The sequence below is a fragment of the Erpetoichthys calabaricus genome, chromosome 10 (assembly GCF_900747795.2).
Source record: "Erpetoichthys calabaricus chromosome 10, fErpCal1.3, whole genome shotgun sequence".
NCBI lineage: Eukaryota > Metazoa > Chordata > Cladistia > Polypteriformes > Polypteridae > Erpetoichthys > Erpetoichthys calabaricus.
In genome coordinates, this window is record NC_041403.2 from 12,691,164 (window position 1) to 12,713,198 (window position 22,035).

General features: G+C 39.2%; 11 non-coding genes across 11 annotated transcripts; all 11 read left to right on the forward strand.

Moving 5' to 3' along the window:
* Nucleotides 1-7,822: 7,822 nt before the first annotated feature.
* trnac-gca (transfer RNA cysteine (anticodon GCA)) lies at nucleotides 7,823-7,894 on the forward strand. Its single transcript has one exon. It is a non-coding gene; the product is annotated as a tRNA-Cys (tRNA).
* Nucleotides 7,895-11,456: 3,562 nt separating this feature from the next.
* Nucleotides 11,457-11,528, forward strand: trnac-gca (transfer RNA cysteine (anticodon GCA)). Its single transcript has one exon. It is a non-coding gene; the product is annotated as a tRNA-Cys (tRNA).
* Nucleotides 11,529-12,425: 897 nt separating this feature from the next.
* On the forward strand, nucleotides 12,426-12,497 carry trnac-gca (transfer RNA cysteine (anticodon GCA)). The gene has a single exon. It is a non-coding gene; the product is annotated as a tRNA-Cys (tRNA).
* Nucleotides 12,498-13,417: 920 nt separating this feature from the next.
* Nucleotides 13,418-13,489, forward strand: trnac-gca (transfer RNA cysteine (anticodon GCA)). Its single transcript has one exon. It is a non-coding gene; the product is annotated as a tRNA-Cys (tRNA).
* Nucleotides 13,490-13,911: 422 nt separating this feature from the next.
* trnay-gua (transfer RNA tyrosine (anticodon GUA)) lies at nucleotides 13,912-13,983 on the forward strand. Its single transcript has one exon. It is a non-coding gene; the product is annotated as a tRNA-Tyr (tRNA).
* Nucleotides 13,984-15,210: 1,227 nt separating this feature from the next.
* Nucleotides 15,211-15,282, forward strand: trnac-gca (transfer RNA cysteine (anticodon GCA)). Its single transcript has one exon. It is a non-coding gene; the product is annotated as a tRNA-Cys (tRNA).
* A 410-nt stretch (nucleotides 15,283-15,692) lies between these two features.
* Nucleotides 15,693-15,764, forward strand: trnac-gca (transfer RNA cysteine (anticodon GCA)). The gene has a single exon. It is a non-coding gene; the product is annotated as a tRNA-Cys (tRNA).
* A 911-nt stretch (nucleotides 15,765-16,675) lies between these two features.
* On the forward strand, nucleotides 16,676-16,747 carry trnac-gca (transfer RNA cysteine (anticodon GCA)). Its single transcript has one exon. It is a non-coding gene; the product is annotated as a tRNA-Cys (tRNA).
* A 415-nt stretch (nucleotides 16,748-17,162) lies between these two features.
* trnac-gca (transfer RNA cysteine (anticodon GCA)) lies at nucleotides 17,163-17,234 on the forward strand. Its single transcript has one exon. It is a non-coding gene; the product is annotated as a tRNA-Cys (tRNA).
* A 424-nt stretch (nucleotides 17,235-17,658) lies between these two features.
* On the forward strand, nucleotides 17,659-17,730 carry trnac-gca (transfer RNA cysteine (anticodon GCA)). The gene has a single exon. It is a non-coding gene; the product is annotated as a tRNA-Cys (tRNA).
* Nucleotides 17,731-18,977: 1,247 nt separating this feature from the next.
* trnac-gca (transfer RNA cysteine (anticodon GCA)) lies at nucleotides 18,978-19,049 on the forward strand. Its single transcript has one exon. It is a non-coding gene; the product is annotated as a tRNA-Cys (tRNA).
* Nucleotides 19,050-22,035: the final 2,986 nt, after the last annotated feature.

The following is a 22,035-nucleotide window of genomic DNA, read 5'->3' on the forward strand; positions in this document are numbered from 1 at the left end:
TGCGGCCAAGTACAGGGATATCCTGGACAAAAACCTTCTCCAGAGTTCTAAGGACCTCAGACTGGGCCGAAGGTTTACCTTCCAACAAGACAATGACCCTAAGCACACAGCTAAAATAACGAAGGAGTGGCTTCACAACAACTCTGTGACTGTTCTTGAATGGCCCAGCCAGAGCCCTGACTTAAACCCAATTGAGCATCTCTGGAGAGACCTAAAAATGGCTGTCCACCAACGTTTACCATCCAACCTGACAGAACTGGAGAGGATCTGCAAGGAGGAATGGCAGAGGATCCCCAAATCCAGGTGTGAAAAACTTGTTGAATCTTTCCCAAGAAGACTCATGGCTGTATTAGCTCAAAAGGGGGCTTCTACTAAATATTGAGCAAAGGGTCTGAATACTTAGGACCATGTGATATTTCAGTTTTTCTTTTTTAATAAATCTGCAACAATTTCAAAAATTCTTTTTTTTGTCTGTCAATATGGGGTGCTGTGTGTACATTAATGAGGAAAAAATTAATTTAAATGATTTTAGCAAATGGCTGCAATATAACAAAGTGTGAAAAATTGAAGGGGGTCTGAATACTTTCCGTACCCACTGTACATGGGGTTTAAGGCCTGTACAAAAGTTGTAAATCCTCTGTCCTCCACAATGGAAAATGGTTGAAAGTCTCTAGCTATCATTTTAGCCAGCTCCTCATCGACACTTATTTGTTTGCTTGGCGTCATTTGTTTTGGAATAAATGTGCTTATTTTGGTTTGAACTGAAGACCGTGTTATACCTGCAGTTTTCGGTAAGACAGTGGATGCTGCAGCAGAAGTACTTGGCTCTTTTCCAGGGTCAGTGGATGGCAGGAGAGAGGGCACGCGCTCCTCCAGTTTCACGGATGGATGGGTGGGTGGTTCTTATATGTCTGTGCAGGTTTGTTGCTGACCCTGCTCTAACGGATATTTTCATATTACAAATTCTGCACTTAGCTTTGCAGTCTCCAATATCACTGAAATGCAGCCAGATGCTGCTTGTTTTTCGGCTTTCACTCATTTCTTCACTCTTCTGTTTTTCTTCACGATGCGCTTGCATTTAAGTCTGGCTCCTCGTCTGTCGCAGCGACAGGTACACAGAGCGACAGTGTACCTGGCCTGTACCAACACTCGCTGTCTTCGGAGCGTCTGCCCCCCTTTCTTCTTTCACATAATGGTACGATCCTAGTCCGATGTGTTGTTCGTGAACGAGCCGGCATTATGAGCCATCCCAGCATAATGAGCATTATGAAGTTCATCCCAGGATACCACAGATCCCTGCAGCCTTCCAACCCCCCAACCTCCCAGCTGGTTCACCACCTGTGCCATCTCACTGAGATTGGGGGATTCGCAGCTAATTGGAGGATCAGCCTCAAGAACCATGGACCTAGAGATATCCAACGTCCTAGCCGGAGGATCAGCTTTGAACAACTGCTCCAAGTAGCCAGCCAAGCGGGTCACAACTGCAGTGTCATCAGTAAGGACCATTCCATCAGCCACCCTGACTGCAACTCTCTTGAGGAACAGTTTTGGATGTGCATAATGCTTCGATTCATCTGTAAGCACGACATGGGTCGCTATATACCGACTATAAATATAAGAGCAGGTCACGTCACTTGTAAATATTCTCAGGTGATTCTGCACTTATGGGGTGTATTGGTAGAGGGGGGTGTGGGGAGTACTTTGAAAATCGTCTGCAACTTAACATCAGAAAAACCAAGAAACTGCTTATTGACTTTCACCGCCCCAAAGAGCCTCAATGGCCAATCACTATTCAGGGAGTGAATGTCGAGGTGGTCCACTTCTTCAAGTGCTTGGGGATTCACATGAGTGACAGGTTGGATTGGTCTTGGGACATTGAGGAGCTAATATGAGAAGGGGAAGAGGAGGTCCACTTACTGTGGGAAGTCACATCCTTCACATTTTCTACACCTCTTTGATGGCCACTGTGGTGTGCTGGGCTGGTTACATCACTCGCCAACTATGGAAAAACCTTGAATGTCACATCTGTCAAATTTTTCTGTAAATTGTTAATTTTACGGGTGACATCATTCTCAATCTCTAGATTTCATTTTTCTTGAGCTTCACGTAGGCAATATTGTTTTTTTTCACAAATCAGCAACACCTTCCATTTAAATCATGGAGTCATAATCCAATGTTTCCATTGGTAGGTGGTCTTTCCTTATTGCTCAGTGGAGTTGCTAGGTTTTTGTCTTGCAATATGTAAAATACTGTGTATATACAAGCTTCTTCCATCATTGCTATGACCAGAATGAAGACATATTTGGCCATCAACACTACCTTGTAACACCAGGAAAGACCTAGTAACTCCAAAAACTATAAAAATTTTTCCATTGCACGTGAGATCATTTCAGGTGAGGCCCACCAGATCAACAAGCGAATTAAAAGGGCAGGCTTGGTTATGGGACGCATCCTAAATCTTCTGGAGGTCGTAGAGGACGAGAGAGTTCAAACAAAACTGAGTGCCATAATGAACAATGCTGCACATATTCTACACTGAGGACTTTCACACAGTGAATTATTCAGAAGTGTGTCAAGAAACGTGCAATCTGTGCAGCAATATGCATCTATAGTGCCTCACTGGGCCTGGGGCCGCTAACTCTGAAGATTTGTCTTATTAATTTTGCTTTCTAGTCATTTTGTTGTGTGTTCAGACCAAAGTGTGTGTGTGTGTGAGTATGTATTTATTTATCTACCTGTCTTATATATAAACGTCTACGCGTGGAAGTGTGTGTGTCTGTCTGTCCGGCCCAGAAGTGAGAGGTGGAGTCGGGGTAAGGCCTCCACCTCCAAGGATACACAAGCGAGGCCAGCATGGTGGCAAAATGAAACCTCAGAAGAAAGACAAAGTCGCTGAGCCACTAATACACAAGCGAGGCGAGCACATAGCCAAAACGAAACCTCCTAGGAGAGAGATGGCCAGAGTAGTTCCTTTCAATTTCCTGACATCTCTACATTTCAGTTTCTTTTCTGAGGATTTCAATAGTTTCTAGGATCCCGGGCTTTTTACAGCACAGGATTACAGAGTTAGTTTATTTATTTATTTAAAGAGGTTCTGTAAAAAGCCAGATTTCCCCCTGTGGACATGTAGAGATCTGTCTATCAATCTATTATATAGTGCCTTTTCTATCTATCTATCTATCTATCTATCTAAACCTTTGGCACTATCAGAATTACAAGATGCTATAAAGTCACTTCAGAGTGGGAAATCAACAGGCCCTGATGCCTACCCTGCCGAATTTTATTAGAAGTTCTCCACTTAGATAGCTCCCCTTGTATAGCAACATTCACAGAAGCTAGAGACAATACAATTCTACCTCAAACTTTTTGCCAAGCATTAATCACCGTCTTTCCTAAACAAAATAAGGACATATTGCAATGTGCATCATATAGACCAATTTCACTTCTGAATAATGATGTTAAGATACTCTCCAAAGTCCTAGCTCGAAGAATGGAGAAAGTGCTGCCTTTGGTAATATCATAAGATCAAACTGGATTTATTAAAGACCGACACTTACCGTCCAATTTTCAATGCCTGCTTAATGTAATATATTCACCTGCAAAGTCAAACATCCCAGAGATATTATTATCCTTGGATGCAGAAAAAGCATTTGATATGATTGAATGGAACTACCTTTTCACTACATTGGAGAATTTTGGGTTTGGCCCGAACATTTGTGCATGGATCAAACTACTGTATACCAATCCAGAAGCTTTAGTTTGTATTAACAACATTAATTCTGACTACTTTAAACTAGAATGTGGTACCAGACAAGGATGCCCCTTGTCACCACTACTTTTTGCAATTGCTACTGAGTCACTGGCAGTTCACTGTGGAAATGCTTATCAGATAAAGGGGATTATCAGAGAAGGAGTTGAACAGAAAATTTCTCTATATACAAATGATATGGCACTGTGTGTGTGTATATATATATATATATATATATATATATATATATATATATATATATATATATATATATATATATATATTGTAAAAAAGACACAAAGAATCGATAAAGGTTTGGGGTTTTCCGGCCCCGTATACTGTGGGAAAAGTGCAAGTTGATAATATTCTGTTTACAATTATCATAACACCGTTCGCCATCATGGCGGACGGGGGGAACATTTATGAGGGAGGGACCGGAAATGGATGAAGCGCTGCTGGGAAGGAACCGAGATGGATGATGGGACTGCTGACGTCATTGGGCTGCGACAGAGGGAAGGCGGAAGTGGCGTGTTGAGAGTCCATGTTCAGACGTTCATGGCGGTGTTGTGTCTTTCTTTCTGTTTGGAAATAAATAGAGAAAGGTTAGTACTCCGCCATTCCCGTCTGGTATATGTCTTCGCGCAACAGTTTAGGTCGTTCCGCGGCTCCCTAATCGCGCGTGCGTGACAATATATATATATATATATATATAAGGGGCTATATATATATAAGGGGCGGCACGGTGGCGCAGTGGGTAGCGCTGCTGCCTCACAGTTGGGAGACCTGGGGACCTGGGTTCGCTTCCCGGGTCCTCCCTGCGTGGAGTTTGCATGTTCTCCCCGTGTCTGCGTGGGTTTCCTCTGGGCGCTCCGGTTTCCTCCCACAGTCCAAAGACATGCAGGTTAGGTGGATTGGCGACTCTAAATTGGCCCTAGTGTGTGCTTGGTGTGTGGGTGTGTTTGTGTATGTCCTGCGGTGGGTTGGCACCCTGCCCGGGATTGGTTCCCTGCCTTGTGCCCTGTGTTGGCTGGGATTGGCTCCAGCGGACCCCCGTGACCCTGTGTTCGGATTCAGCAGGTTGGAAAATGGATGGATGGATGGATGGATATATATATTAGGCAGAGTGGCAGCTCTGAGGCTAGGGACCTTCTGATTGCCAGTTCGAATCCCATAAAAATGCCAAAAGGGACTCTGCTTTGTTGGGCCCATGAGCAAAGCCCTTAACCTGCAATTGCTAAGCGCTTTGAGTTGTGAGAAAAGCGCTATATAAATGCAAAGAATTAAAGAATTATTATATATCAGACCCACAAAATACTGTGCCTGCAGTCCTAACAACACTAACGGAATTTCAAAAGATCTCTGGTCTCAGAATCAATTTGAATAAAAGTGTGCTCTTTCCAGTGAATTCCCAAGCATACAATATTAGATTGGACACCTTCCCTTTTATCATTGCAGATCAGTTTGAATACTTAGGGGTAAACATCACAAGTAAACATAAAACTCTTTATCAACAAAATTTTGCTGTCTGTATGGAAAAAATGAAGCAAGACTTGCATAGATGGTCAACCCTTCATCTCACTTTAGCTTGAAGAATTAACATTGTTAAGATGAATATCCTTCCTAAGCTTCTCTTTTTATTTCAAAACATTCCAATATACATCAATAAATCATTTTTTAAGAAATTAGTGTCAACCATAACTACATTTATTTGGAATTCAAAATATCCACATATCCAAAGAGCGACCCTACAAAGATCTAAGGCAGAAGGTGGTATGGCTCTGCCTAACTTTCAATTTTATTACTGGGCTCAAACATACAAACTATAAAAATCTGGACATTGACACGAATAGATGAACATACACAGGCTTGGTCTGTAATAGAAATAAAATCCTGCAGTACTTCTTTATGTTCCTTGCTTCGTGCCCCTATTAATGCAAATTATCACCTATATACTAACAACCCAATTGTGCTTCACTCACTCAGAATATGGAACCAGTGTAGGAAGTATTTTAAGATAGAGAACCTTTTATCTGTGGCACCTCTGCATGAGAACCACCTTTTTCAACCCTTGCAAACATATGCAGTTTTTAATGTCTGGAAAACATTTGAGATTAAATTACTTAGAGATCTGTACATAGACAACATCTTTGCATCCTATGAACAATTACATTCTGAATTGAACTTTCCAGCAACACATTTCTTTCACTACCTTCAAATTAGAAACTTTGTTAAACAGAACCTGCCCAATTTTCCGCACCTTCCACCTCTATCTATGCTGGAAAAAATATTGCTCAGTCTTGAGGACTCAGACAGCATTTCTGCAATATATAAAACCATTTTACAGTCCCTCCCTTTCAAAGATCGAAGAGGACAGTGGGAAAAGGATCTCAATAAAGGAGAGGAAGGTAGCAATGCAGAGAATTCCCTTGAGCTCCATATGCGCAAAGCATACAATTATTCAACTCAAAATTCTATATCGAGCACATCACTCTCGTTTAAAACTGTCCAAAATGTTTCCAGGGCGAGATCCAACCTGCAAACGCTGCAATCGAGCTCCAGCCTCACTGGGTCACATGTTTTGGACAAGCGCCAAATTAACATCATTCTGGACCAAAATCTTTAAATGACTTTTCAGACAGCCTTGGGGTCACAATCCCTCCTGATCCACTAACAGCTGTGTCTGGTGGGCTCACAGAGGGGCTTAAAGTGGAGAATGACAAACAAACTGTGATTGTCTTTACTACACTATTGGCACGTAGACTTATCTTGCTCAACTGGAAGAATCCTAACTCACCTCTTTTAAGTTGGTGGGTAACTAATGTATATTATGTACAATTGGAAAAAAATCAAATTTGCACAATTTGGATCAGTACAAAACTTTTTCAAAACCTGGCAGGATCTAATCAATAACATTTTACAATAAGCTCTTAAAGCACCAAGGAAGCAGATTCTCTCCCCATTTTTTTTCTTCTCCATTTATCTCTATTCACTTATCAATTCATCTATTTACTTATTTTTACTAGCTTTAAGTTTTATTCTGCTGCACATGCTCTCTTTCCCAGGGATGGAGGTTGATTTGTTTTCAATCCTATTTTTGTAAAATTGATCTATTTGTATGGAATGTTGTGTGATCTCAATAAAATCAATAAAATTAAAAAATACTTCCAGCGATACCAGATTAGGAAATCTTAACTAGATGTAAAAGAACGGTTTGTAACGTCATCAGTGAACAACTGATGAATATTTCCTTGCGTCAATGGAGCAAATCGGATGCCCAAGCACACCTTGCAAGTTCAGTCCTTCTCCAGCACTGTGACTGGCACCACTCATGTGATGAGGGGTTATAGCTCAGTGGTAGAGCATTTGACTGCAGATCAACAACAACATTTTATTTCTATAGCACATTTTCATACAAACAATGTCGCTCAAAGTGCTTTACATGATGAAGAAAGAGAAAAAAGACAAAATAAATAAGAATTAAAATAAGGGAACACTAATTAACATAGAATAAAAGTAAGGTCCGATGGCCAGGGAGGACAGAAAAAACAAAATAAAAAACCTCCAGACGGCTAGGGGAACAAAAATAAAATCTGCAGGGGGTCCGAGGCCACAGGACCACCCAGCCCTCTCTAGGCATTCTACCTAACATAAATGATTAGTCCTCAGTTCAAGCCCAATCTGCAATAGTAGAAAGCAATGATTTCCTCACAAATGCTGCAAATTATACACATAATTTAAAATAGAAATTGTTAATTACATCTAATTACAAGGAAGAGTTTTCCATAGTTACGTCAACATTTTTGGCAGATATTTATTTGTTGGCTAATTAAATGCACTTTTGAGCAATTCACAACGATGTCAAGTTTCAATCAGAAATATTTCCAGCCAAACCAAATTAGGAAATCTTAACTTGACATAAAAGAACGCTTTCTAACGTTTTCAGAGAACAACTGACCATTATTTCCTTCTGTAAGCAAAACTTAATTTGCGTCAATATAGGAAATCAGAGATCCAAGTGCACCTTGCATGGTCAGTCCTTCTCCACCACTGTGAATGGCACCACTGGTGAGGTCAGGGGGTATAGCTCAGTGGTAGAGCATTTGACTGCAGATCAAGAGGTCCCCAGTTCAAGTCTGGGTGCCCCCTTTGTTCTCCCATGTTTGTTAGACAGATGAAATCAATTGAGAAATTCTTTAAAACATGCGTATAATCGTTTCATGCAGGTTTTGATTAATTACCTTTTAAAACAAAGAAGTGTTTTCTTTTGTTCAGCCCAAATTTTTCCTGCTATTTCTTGTTTTCCTTTTTGAATTCAGTTTTGATCATTTCAGAAACACTCTCCTGTTTGAATCAAAAATATTTCCCACCAAAACAAGGGTAGAATATCTTAACTAGACATAAAAAAACTAATCAGGTTTAGGCTCAGTGGTAGAGCATTTGAATGCAAATCAAAAAGTCCCCAGTTCAAGTCTGAGTGCCCCCTTTGTTGCCCATTCTGCTGTAGTAGAAATCAGTGATTTCCTCACAAATGCTGCAAATTATACACATAATTTAAAATAGAAATTGATTAATTACATCAAATCTCAAGGAAGAGTTTTCCATAGTTACGTCAACATTTTTGGAAGAGATTTATCTGTTGGCTTCTTGAATTCACTTTTGCGCATTTCACAACGATGTCAAGTTTCAATCAGAAATACTTCCAGCGAAACCAGATTAGGAAATCTTAACTAGATACCATACCATACCATACCATTTTTATTTGTTAAGCGCTTAAAAACACAGCATTACAACTGACCGAAGCACTGTACAGTTAAAACAAGCAAGACTAAAAGCAAAATATTAAAAAAACAAACATTAAGAGAGAATTAAAACAGACACTAAAAAAACAGGTCAGGGGACCCAATAAAACAGAGAAATAGCAAAAAGCAAGTGGGAATAAGACAGGTTAAGAATTAAAAGCCAATGTGAAGAAGTGCGTTTTTAGGTGTGATTTGAATGTGGTGACTGAAGTGGCTTGCCTAACCACTAAAGGTAAGGAGTTCCAGAGCTTGGGTGCACAGACAGAAAAAGCCCTTTCACCACGAGCTTTAAAATGTGCCTTGGGAACGGTTAGGAGCAGCTGATCTGCGGATCTAAGAACACGAGGGGGATTGTGACGATGGAGCAAGACACTCAAGTAGGCAGGGGCTAGACCATTTAGTGCCATATAGGTTAAGAGGAGTATCTTAAAATCAATTCTGAAGCTAACCGGCAGCCAGTGTAGGGTTTTTAAAATCGGTGTAATGTGTTGGCTTCTGCTGCTTCCAGTTAAAAGTCTTGCAGCCGCATTTTGAACCAATTGGAGTCTCGAAAGAGTGGCTTTACTAATACCATATAGGCAGGAATTAGAATAGTCGAGCCGGGACGTAATGAATGCATGGTTTACTGATTCCAGGAGGTGGTAAGGCAGAATTGGTTTGAGTTTGGCAATTCGCCTGAGATGGAAAAAGCAGGATTTTACTGTGCTGTTGACTTGAGCATCCATTTTCAGGACCATATCCATTTTGATTCCAAGATTGGAAACAGACGAAGTTACTGGAATGGGAAGAAAGTCGAGGTCAAGGGGTAGGGTCTGTTTACGGTCGGGACTAAACAATGACCTCGGTTTTTGAATCGTTCAGGTGAAGGAAGTTTACAGCCAGCCAGTCTTTAATGTCAGATAAGCAGTTGAGAAGAGGTTTAGTGGAGTCAGTTGACTTGAGGGAGAAATAAATTTGGCAGTCATCAGCATATAGGTGATACGAGATTGCATGTTTTCTAAAAATTGCACCTAAAGGCAGGATGTAAATTGAAAAAAGTAGTGGCCCCAAAATGGAACCCTGGGGGACACCACATGGGAGTGGGACTGATTCAGATGAAAAATCATCTAGCATGACTCTAAGAGTCCTGTTGCAGAAATATGACCTGAACCAGTCGAGGGCTAAGCCAGATACACCAACCCAGGATTCGAGTCGGGAGATCATGATCGTGGTCGATTGTGTCGAAGGCAGCAGATAAATCGAGGAACCATAATCACGTAGAGTCCTGAGTCCAATGCCAAAAGGACATCATTTAGGACACGTAAATGCGCGGTTTCTGTGCTGTGTTGGGGCCTAAAGCCTGACTGAAAAAGGTCCATTACCTGATGGTCCGGTAGGTGATGAATTAATTGCTCATAAACTACTTTTTCGAGTAATTTTGACAGGAAAGGTAGTTTGGAAATTGGACGAAGATTGGAGAAGACGGCAGGGTCAAGATCAGGTTTTTTCACGATTGGATGTACAACTGCGTGTTTGAAAGCACAAGGAACTGTAGCCGAAGATAGACTACTAGTTATGATCTTTAAGACATCCTATCGAATCACAGGAAAGACATCTTTCAGCAGTCTGGACGGCACCACATCGTCCGGAGAGCCTGAAGGCTTCATTGAGGTGACGATTTTTTCCAGATGGGGGAGCGAAATGGGTTCAAAGCTAGTGAGGGAGCCGTGTACAGGAACGGCTAAATCAACAGAGCCAGAAGAAGAAATGGAGATCTGGGATCTAATGTTCGTGACCTTATCCAGAAAAAACGTAAGGATCTGATTACAAAGAGCATTGGAGGGAGAAGAGAAAACAGTTGCAGCTGGAGAGAGGACAGCATTCAGTGTTTTGTATAAGACACGTTGATTGCCAGAATTTTGAGATAATGTCAGTAAAAAAACGGTTCCTTGCACCTCTGACTGCTCTCTGGTATTGAGACCACATGTCTCTCATGCAGTCAAAGGTAACAGTGAGACCATCTTTCCTCCATTTACGTTCTAGCCGCCTACAGTTTTGCCTGATGGAGCGAGTTTGTTCATTTAGCCATGGGTCATGCTTGACTTTGGATTGTCTCTGTTTGAGTGGGGCTACAACATCCATCACAGAACAGCAGGAAGTATAGAAGGTTTGCAATAAAACATCAGCATCCGTGGATTCACATGATGTGGAGATTGATGAAAAAGCAGCTGCAAAATCTTCAGCAGCAGAAGGGGAAATGACATGGAAGGGACGGGTAGTGGTGGATTTACCATGATGTAAAAGTACAGTTTGTAACGTCATCAGTGAACAACTGACCATTATTTCCTTGTGTAAGTAAAATTTAATTAGCGCCAATATAGGAAATCAGAGATCCAAGTGCACCTTGCATGGTCAGTCCTTCTCCACTGCTTTGAATGTTACTACACTGGGGGTATAGCTCAGTGGTATAGCATTTTACTGCAGATCAAGAGGTCCCCAGTTCAAATCTGGGTGCCCCCTTTGTTTTCCCAATCTGCTGTAGTAGAAATCAATGATATCCTCACAAATGCTGCAAATTATACACATAATTTAAAATAGAAATTGGTTAATTACATGTAATTTCAAGGAACAGTTTTCCATAGATATGTCAACATTTTTGACAGAGATTTATTTGTTGGCTTTTTGATTTCACTTTTGAGCATTTCACAACGATGTCAAGTTTAAATCAGAAACACTGCCAGCGAAACCAGATTAGGAAATCTTAACTAGATGTAAAAGTACGATTTGTAACGTCATCAGCGAACAACTGATCATTATTTCATTGAGAAAATGAAATTAAACTTGTGTTAATGGAGCAAATCAGAGGCCCAAGTGAACCTTGCATGGTCAGTCCTTCTCCACCACTGTGAATGGCACCACTTGTGAGATCAGGGGGTATAGCTCAGTGGTAGAGCATTTGACTGCAGATCAAAAGGTCCCCAGTTCAAGTCTGGGTGCCCCCTTTTTTTTCCCATGTTTATTAGACAGATGAAATCAACTGAGAAAATCTTCAAAACATGCCTATAACTGTTTCACGCAGGTTTTGATTAATTACCTTTAAATAAGAAGAAATGTTTTCCTTTGAAAAGATGAAATTTTTCCTGCTATTTCTTGTTTTCACTTTTTGATTTCAGTTTTGATCATTTCAGAAACACTGATCAGTTTAAATCAAACATATTTCCTACCAAAACAAGGGTAGGAAATCTTAACTAGACATAAAAAAATAATTTGTTACGTCGTCATTGGACATCTGACAATTATTTCCTTGTGTAAATAAAACTGAATTTATGTCAATGGAGGAAATAAGATGCCCAAATGCACCTTGCAAGTTCAGTCCTTTGCCACCGCTGTGAATGGCACATACCCTGTGTTTGGGGGTAATGCTCAGCGGTAGAACATTTGATTGCTGATCAAGAGGTCCCCAGCTCAAGTCTGAGTGCCCCCTTTGTTTTCCCATCTTTGCCCAATCTGCTATTGTAGAAAGCTATCACTCCCTCACATATGCAGCAAATTATTCCCATCGTTAATTCAAGAAGAATTTGGTTAATTACATCTAATTTCAAAGAAGAGTTTTCCATTGTTACGTGAACATTATTGGCAGAGATTTATTTGATGGCTTCTTGAATGCACTTTTGAGCATTTCACAACAATGTCAAGTTTCAATCAAAAATATTTCTAGACAAACCAGATTAAAAAATCTTAACTTGATATAAAAGAGCGCTTTGTAATGTCATCAGTGAACAACTGACCATTATTTCCTTGTGTAAGTAAAATTTAATTAGCATCAATATAGGAAATCAGAGGCCCAAGTGGAACTTGCAAGTTCAGTCCATCTCCACCGCTGTGAAGAACACCACTCAAGGGGTATAGCTCAGTGGTAGAGCATTTGACTGCAGATCAAGAGGTCCCCAGTTCAAGTCTGGGTGCTCCCTTTGTTCTTCCATGTTTGTTTGAACATGTTTATTAGACAGATGAAATCAAGTGAGAAAATCTTCAAAACATGCATATGATTGTTTTATGCAGGTTTTGATTAATTACCTTTAAATATGAAGAAGTGTTTTCCTTTGTTCAGTCCAAAATTTTCCTGCTATTTCTTGTTTTCGCTTTTTTAATTCAGTTTTGATCATTTCAGACACACTGTCCAGTTTGAATCAAACATATTTCCCACCAAAACAAGGGTGGTAAATCTTAACTAGACATAAAATAAACGATTTGTTGTGTCGTCATTGGACAAATGATCATTTTTTTCCTTGTGTAAGCAAAACTTAATTTGCGTCAATATACGAAATCAGAGGCCAAGTACACCTTGCATGGTCAGTCCTTCTCCACCACTGTGAATGGCACATACACTGTGTTTGAGGGTAATGCTCAGCGGTAGAACATTTGATTGCCGATCAAGAGGTCCCCAGCTCAAGTCTGGGTGCCCCCTTTGTTTTCCCATCTTTGCCCAATCTGCTATTGTAGAAAGCTATGATTCCATCACATATGCAGCAAATTATACCCATAGTTAATTCAAGAAGAATTTGGTTAATTACATCTAATTTCAAAGAAGAGTTTTCCATAGTTATGTGAACATTATTGGCAGAGACTTATTTGATGGCTTCTTTAATGCACTTTTGAGCATTTCACAACAATGTCAAGTTTCAATCAAAATTATTTCCAGACAAAACAGATTAAAAAATCTTAACTTGATATAAAAGAACGCTATGTAACGTCATCAGTGAACAATTGACCATTATTTCCTTGTGTAAGTAAAATTTAATTAGCATCAATATAGGAAATCAGAGGCCCAAGTGGAACTTGCAAGTTCAGTCCTTCTCCACCGCTGTGACTGGCACCACTCCTGAGCTCAGGGGGTATAGCTCAGTGGTAGAGCATTTGACTGCAGATCAAGAGGTCCCCAGTTCGAGTCTGGGTGCCCCCTTTGTTCTTCCATGTTTGTTTGAACATGTTTCTTAGAGAGATGAAATCAACCGAGAAATCTTCAAAACATGCATTTAATTGTTTCATGCAGGTTTTGATTTATTACCTTTAAATATGAAGAAGTGTTTTCTTTTGTTTGGTCCAAATTTCTCCTGTTATTTCTTGTTTTCCTTTTTGAATTCAGTTTTGATCATTTCAGAAACACTGTCCAGTTTGAATCAAACATATTTCCCACCAAAACAAGGGTAGGAGATCTTAACTAGACATAAAAACATGATTTGTTGTGTCGTCATTGGACAAATGATCATTTTTTCCTTGTGTAAGCAAAACTTAATTTGCGTCAATGGAGGAAATAAGATGCCAAGTGAACCTTGCATGGTCAGTCCTTCTCCTCCGCTGTGAATGGTACCACTCAAGAGAACAGGGGGTATAGCTCAGTGGTAGAGCATTTGACTGTAGCTCAAGAGGTCCCCAGTTCAAGTCTGGGTACCCCCTTTGTTCTCCCATGTTTATTAGACAGATAAAATCAATTGAGAAATTCTTCAAAACATGTGTATAATTGTTTCATGCAGGTTTTGATTAATTACCTTTAAAAACAAAGAAGTGTTTTCTTTTCTTCAGTCCAAATTTTTCCTGCTATTTCTTGTTTTCCTTTTTGAATTCAGTTTTGATCATTTCAGAAACACTGTCCAGTTTGAATCAAAAATATTTCCCACCAAAACAAGGGTAGAAAATCTTAACTAGACATAATAAACTAATCAGGTTTAGGCTCAGTGGTAGAGCATTTGAATGCAAATCAAAAAGTCCCCAGTTCACGTCTGAGTGCCCCCTTTGTTGCCCAATCTGCTGTAGTAGAAATCAGTGATTTCCTCACAAATGCTGCAAATTATACACATAATTTAAAATAGAAATTGGTAAATTACATGTAATTTCAAGGAAGAGTTTTCCATAGTTATGTCAACATTTTTGACAGAGATTTATCTGTTGGCTTCTTGAATGCACTTTTGAGCATTTCACAACGATGTCAAGTTTCAATCTGAAATACTACCAGCGAAACCAGTATTAGGAAATCTTAACTGGATGTAAAAGTACAGTTTGTAACATCATCAGCGAACAACTGACCATTATTTCCTTGTGTAAGTAAAATTTAATTAGCGCCAATATAGGAAATCAGAGATCCAAGTGCACCTTTCATGGTCAGTCCTTCTCCACCGCTATGAATGGCACTTCTCATGAGAACATGGGGTATAGCTCAGTGGTAGAGCATTTCACTGCAGATCAAGAGGTCCCCAGTTCAAGTCTGGGTGCCCCCTTTGTTTTCCCAATCTGCTCTAGTAGAAATCAATGATATCCCCACAAATGCTGCAAATTATACACATAATTTAAAATAGAAATTGATTAATTACATCAAATTTCAAGGAAGAGTTTTCCATAGTTACATCAACATTTCTGGAAGAGATTTATCTGTTGGCTTCTTGAATTCACTTTTGAGCATTTCACAACGATGTCAAGTTTAAATCTGAAACACTGCCAGCGAAACCAGATTAGGAAATCTTAACTAGATGTAAAAGTACGGTTTGTAACGTCATCAGCGAACAACTGATCATAATTTCATTGAAAAATTAAATTGAACTTGCGTTAATGGAGCAAATCAGAGACCCACGTGCACCTTGCATGGTCAGTCCTTCTCCACCACTGTGAATGGCACCACTTGTGAGATTGGGGGGTATAGCTCAGTGGTAGAGCATTTGACTGCAGATCAAGAGGTCCCCAGTTCAAGTCTGTGTGCCCCCTTTGTTCTCCCATTCTGCCATAGTAGAAATCAGTGATTTCCTCACAAATGCTGCAAATTATACACATAATTTAAAATAGAAATTGATTAATTACATCTAATTTCAAGGAACAGTTTTCCATAGTTACGTCAACATTTTTGGCAGAGATTTATCTGTTGGCTTCTTGAATGCACTTTTGAGCATTTCACAACGATGTCAAGTTTCAATCAGAAATACTTCCAGCGAAACCAGATTAGGAAATCTTAACTAGATGTAAAAGTACAGTTTGTAACGTCATCAGCGAACAACTGACCAATATTTCCTTGTGTAAGTAAAATTTAATTAGCACCAATATAGGAAATCAGAGATCCAAGTGCACCTTGCATGGTCAGTCCTTCTCCACCTCTGTGAATGGCACCACTGGTGAGGGCAGGGGGTATAGCTCAGTGGTAGAGCTTTTGACTGCAGATCAAGAGGTCCCCAGTTCAAGTCTGGGTGCCCCCTTTGTTCTCTCGTGTTTGTTTGAACATGTTTATTAGACAGATGAAATCAAGTGAGAAAATCTTCAAAACATGTCTATAACTGTTTCATGCAGGTTTTGATTAATTACCTTTAAATACGAAGAAATGTTTTCCTTTGTTTAGTCCAAATTTTTCCTGCTATTTCTTGTTTTCACTTTTTGATTTCAGTATTGATCATTTCAGAAACACTGTCCAGTTTAAATCAAACATATTTTCCACCAAAACAAGGGTAGGAAATCTTAACTAGACATAAAAAAATAATTTATTACGTCGTCATTGGACATCTGACCATTATTTCCTTGTGTAAATAAAATTGAATTTATGTCAATGGAGAAAATAAGATGCCCAAATGCACCTTGCAAGTTCAGTCCTTCGCCACCGCTGTGAATGGCACATACACAGTGTTTGGGGGTAATGCTCAGCGGTAGAACATTTGACTGCCGATCAAGAGGTCCCCAGTTCAAGTCTGGGTGCCCCCTTTGTTTTCCCATCTTTGCCCAATCTGCTATTGTAGAAAGCTATGTCTCCCTCACATATGCAGCAAATTATTCCCATAGTTAATTCAAGAAGAATTTGGTTAATTACATCTAATTTCAAAAAAGAGTTTTCCATAGTTACGTGAACATTATTGGCAGAGATTTATTTGATGGCTTCTTGAATGCACTTTTGAGCATTTCACAACAATGTCAAGTTTCAATCAAAATTATTTCCAGACAAACCAGATTAAAAAATCTTAACTTGATATAAAAGAGCGCTTTGTAACGTCATCAGCAAACAATTGACCATTATTTCCTTGTGTAAGTAAAATTTAATTAGCATCAATATAGGAAATCAGAGGCCCAAGTGGAACTTACAAGTTCAGTCCATCTCCACCGCTGTGAAGAACACCACTCAAGGGGTATAGCTCAGTGGTAGAGCATTTGACTGCAGATCAAGAGGTCCCCAGTTCAAGTCTGGGTGCCCCCTTTGTTTTCCCATCTTTGCCCAATCTGCTATTGTAGAAAGCTATGTCTCCCTCACATATGCAGCAAATTATTCCCATAGTTAATTCAAGAAGAATTTGGTTAATTACATCTAATTTCAAAAAAGAGTTTTCCATAGTTACGTGAACATTATTGGCAGAGATTTATTTGATGGCTTCTTGAATGCACTTTTGAGCATTTCACAACAATGTCAAGTTTCAATCAAAATTATTTCCAGACAAACCAGATTAAAAAATCTTAACTTGATATAAAAGAGCGCTTTGTAACGTCATCAGCAAACAATTGACCATTATTTCCTTGTGTAAGTAAAATTTAATTAGCATCAATATAGGAAATCAGAGGCCCAAGTGGAACTTACAAGTTCAGTCCATCTCCACCGCTGTGAAGAACACCACTCAAGGGGTATAGCTCAGTGGTAGAGCATTTGACTGCAGATCAAGAGGTCCCCAGTTCAAGTCTGGGTGCCCCCTTTGTTCTCCCATGTTTGTTTGAACATGTTTCTTAGACAGATGAAATCAACTGAAAAAATCTTCAAAACCTGCATTTAATTGTTTCATGCAGGTTTTGATTAATTACCTTTAAATACGAATAAGTGTTTTCTTTTGTTTGGTCCAAATTTCTCCTGTTATTTCTTGTTTTCCTTTTTGAATTCAGATTTGATCATTTCAGAAACACTGTCCAGTTTGAATCAAACATATTTCCCACCAAAACAAGGCTAGGAAATCTTAACTAGACATAAAAACATGATTTGTTGTGTCGTCATTGGACAAATGATCATTTTTTCCTTGTGTAAGCAAAACTTAATTTGCGTCAATATAGGAAATCAGAGGCCCAAGTGAACCTTGCATGGTCAGTCCTTCTCCACCACCATGAATGGTACCACTCATGAGAACAGGGGGTATAGCTCAGTGGTAGAGCATTTGACTGCAGTTCAAGAGGTCCCCAGTTCAAGTCTGGGTGCCCCCTTTGTTTTCCCAATCTGCTCTAGTAGAAATCAATGATATCCTCACAAATGCTGCAAATTATACACATAATTTAAAATAGAAATTGATTAATTACATCAAATTTCAAGGAAGAGTTTTCCATAGTTACATCAACATTTCTGGAAGAGATTTATCTGTTGGCTTCTTGAATGCACTTTTGAGCATTTCACAACGATGTCAAGTTTAAATCTGAAACACTGCCAGCGAAACCAGATTAGGAAATCTTAACTAGATGTAAAAGTACGGTTTGTAACGTCATCAGCGAACAACTGATCATAATTTCATTGAGAAAATGAAATTGAACTTGCGTTAATGGAGCAAATCAGAGACCCACGTGCACCTTGCATGGTCAGTCCTTCTCCACCACTGTGAATGGCACCACTTGTGAGATCAGGGGGTATAGCTCAGTGACAGAGCATTTGAATGCAGATCAAGAGGTCCCCAGTTCAAGTCTGTGTGCCCCCTTTGTTCTCCCATCTTTTTGAACATGTTTATTAGACAGATGAAATCAATTGAGAAATTCTTCAAAACATGCGTATAATTGTTTCATGCAGGTTTTGATTAATTACCTTTAAAAACAAAGAAGTGTTTTCTTTTGTTCAGTCCAAATTTTTCCTGCTATTTCTTGTTTTCCTTTTTGAATTCAGTTTTGATCATTTCAGAAACACTGTCCAGGTTGAATCAAAAATATTTCCCACCAAAACAAGGGTAGAAAACCTTAACTAGACATAAAAAAACTAATCAAGTTAGGGGGTATAGTTCAGTGGTAGAGCATTTGACTGCAGATTAAGAGGTTCCCAGTTCAAGTCTGAGTGCCCCCTTTGTTGCCCATTCTGCTGTAGTAGAAATCAGTGATTTTCTCACAAATGCTGCAAATTATACACATAATTTAAAATAGAAATTGATTAATTACATCTAATTTCAAGGAAGAGTTTTCCATAGTTACGTCAACATTTTTGGCAGAGATTTATCTGTTGGCTTCTTGAATGCACTTTTGAGCATTTCACAACGATGTCAAGTTTCAATCAGAAATACTTCCAGCGAAACCAGATTAGGAAATCTTAACTAGATGTAAAAGTACAGTTTGTAACGTCATCAGCGAACAACTGACCAATATTTCCTTGTGTAAGTAAAATTTAATTAGCACCAGTATAGGAAATCAGAGATCCAAGTGCACCTTTCATGGTCAGTCCTTCTCCACCTCTGTGAATGGCACCATGGGTGAGATCAGGGGGTATAGCTCAGTGGTAGAGCATTTGACTGCAGATCAAGAGGTCCCCAGTTCAAGTCTGGGTGCCCCCTTTGTTCTCCCATGTTTTTGAACATGTTTATTAGACAGGTGAAATCAATTGAGAAATTCTTCAAAACATGCGTATAATCGTTTCATGCAGGTTTTGATTAATTACCTTTAAAAACAAAGAAGTGTTTTCTTTTGTTCAGTCCAAATTTTTCCTGCTATTTCTTGTTTTCCTTTTTGAATTCAGTTTTGATCATTTCAGAAACACTGTCCAGTTTGAATCAAAAATATTTCCCACCAAAACAAGGGTAGGAAATCGTAACTAGATATCATAAAGCTAATCAGGTTAGGGGGTATAGCTCAGTGGTAGAGCATTTGAATGCAAATCAAAAAGTCCCCAGTACAAATCTGAGTGCCCCCTTTGTTGCCCATTCTGCTGTAGTAGAAATCAGTGATTTCCTCACAAATACTGAAAATTATACACATAATTTAAAAAAGAAATTGATTAATTACATCAAATTTCAAAGAAGAGTTTTCCATAGTTACATCAACATTTCTGGCAGAGATTTATCTGTTGGCTTTTTGAATGCACTTTTGAGCATTTCACAACGATGTCAAATTTCAATCAGAAATACTTCCAGCGAGTGTTGGTCTCGTCCGTTGCGGGAGATGAACGTCTAAAGCGGCGCTCCATTAGCAGCAGTGTTATTTTTCCTATTATTTCTTATTTTCCTAATGTATCCTGTATTTACCCAACATGAGGAGGTTCTATAACAGTATATGCAAGCATATATAAACATGAGCGGTAAGAAAGGTGCTTAGAAAGAAACAGAAAAGAATCCTAAAGCTACCTTTCAGAACTACGGTCCGCTGCATCGTCTCCAGTTGAGAGCGAACATGGGTGCAAATGTGCAAGTGATGCAGGTCACAATAGCTCACCAATTCCAGAAGATCACTTGAAACTGGAAAAGGCCTTGCAGTCCACGCTTTCATGTACTCCTCTTGAGCCGGGAGCATCAGCTGTAACAGGGCTTGCCGCTTCACCTACGGTGCATGAAAGCAGAAATGATCTGTCCGAACTGAAGGTAATGATCGCTGAGCTCAAGCAAGATATAAAGGAAACATATAAAGAAAGAAATAAATGGAATGCTCAAGACAAGCGAGAAGACAAATGAGAAGATGCGGCGGGAGCTGCAGGAGCTGCGGCAGGATAATAAAGACTCGGAGAAGTGTGTATATAATCGCTTTGAGGTGGCCTTTAAAGGTATGCTGGAAAAAATTGAGAAGCACATTCAGGAAAATGCGTCTAAACTGAGAGCACTTGCTGATCAGCTGGAAGATGTTAAGCAGACATTCACGACTCAAATTGAAAAAGTCGAACATTTAGCATCCACCGCTGATGGAAAAGCAACAGCTGCGAATTCCGAATGCAAAAAAACGTGGAGACAGACTTGCTATCTGGAAGATGGATGCAGAAGGAATAATATTAGAATCGGTCTACCTGAGAATCGTGAAAGTCCAAACCCAGTGAAATTCGTAGCTGAACTATTCTCAAAAATAATTGGAGAGGATTTTAAATCAGACACCGAGATAGCTGCAGCTTACTGCATACGGGGATCGAACACCACTAAACCTACGACTTTTGTTGTGCGCTTCGAGAAATTACAATCTAAATTAAATGTAAAGTCACTTCTAAGACAAAAACAAGAGGTTGTATTTGAAAATAACGTCATTCATATTTTCTCTGATTTCTCACCCTCAACAGCTGCTAAACATGCCTCTTTTTATAATATAAAACAGCGCTTACGGAAAGCCGATATCAGATACAGCGTCTTGTATCCTGCCAAACTGAAAGTGGATATTCAAGGCAAACATTACATTTTACCACTATGGAGCAAGCAGATAGAGAGTTAAGAAAGCTGATCCCGACACTTTCCTGAAATACGATCGTGAGTCGCATCCTGTCATGGCATCGCAAAGAACATCTCACCGGCTGTTTGATCCTCTTGCAATGATACTGGTACCATAATTGTAGCTGTCGGAAAATGTGTGTGTGTATATATATGTAAATTTGATGTTTGAATTTGTAAAATATATTTTGCAAATTATATTGTACATCATAATAGTTGCGATGCAATCTTATTGTTGATAATATTTTCTTTTCTAATTGTAATTTTATTTATTTTATGATCTCAATGTTTTTGTACATAAGTATACAAAGTTGGTCTGAACGGAAGGGTGCTATGGTCAATTGATAAGGTTCATTGGTGGAGCGGAAATGCACATGGTGACACACTTAATGGACGCTGAGCTGAAGAAAAGTTTTAGTTTTAATATGATAGTCGGAAGTGAAGTATCAGAGAGACTGTAATAAAGACTCCTGAATTTCTGGTCAGAAGGCGCACACGTTTCTCACGGTGTTTGAGAGCTGTTAAAACAGAGAGAGCGAGCAAATAAATACTCTTCAAACATCAGTCGGAGAGTGGTCTCATCTGTACCAGGAGAAAACTTTCAGGAGCAGCTACAGTAATTATACATCCTTTTCCCTTCTTGGTCACTTTCTGTTTATATTTTTATTACAATTATACACGTTTATGTACTGTATGTATGTGTGGAAAAAAATTAATTAGTAACTTTTTTTTCTGTTCTTTTATTACTATTCTAAAGGAGACTGTTAAACATCATACCCTTGGTTTATTGTTGTAGCTATTATTGTATTAGGGTTTACTATGCTTATCAAGGGTCACTTTTTAACACCATTCCTTGGGTTTACTATCTTAATATTTCAAGACTGTTGAAGATTATATTTTACTAGTCATTTAGCCCGTTACAATAACGGGCGCTAGAACAGTAGTGCATAAACATTAGTAGGAACAGTCTATATTAAATGGCAAGGGACTTTGACCTCATTCTTTTTGTTGGTCACATTTTTCTTTCTTTCAGCCTTTCTTTTGTTGATGTTTACTTGCTGAGCTGACCGTTCTTCGTGGGCTGCCGCCGTGTATTGTGTGTCTAATTTTCTGTGACAGTAATACTGTCTTGTACGGCTCT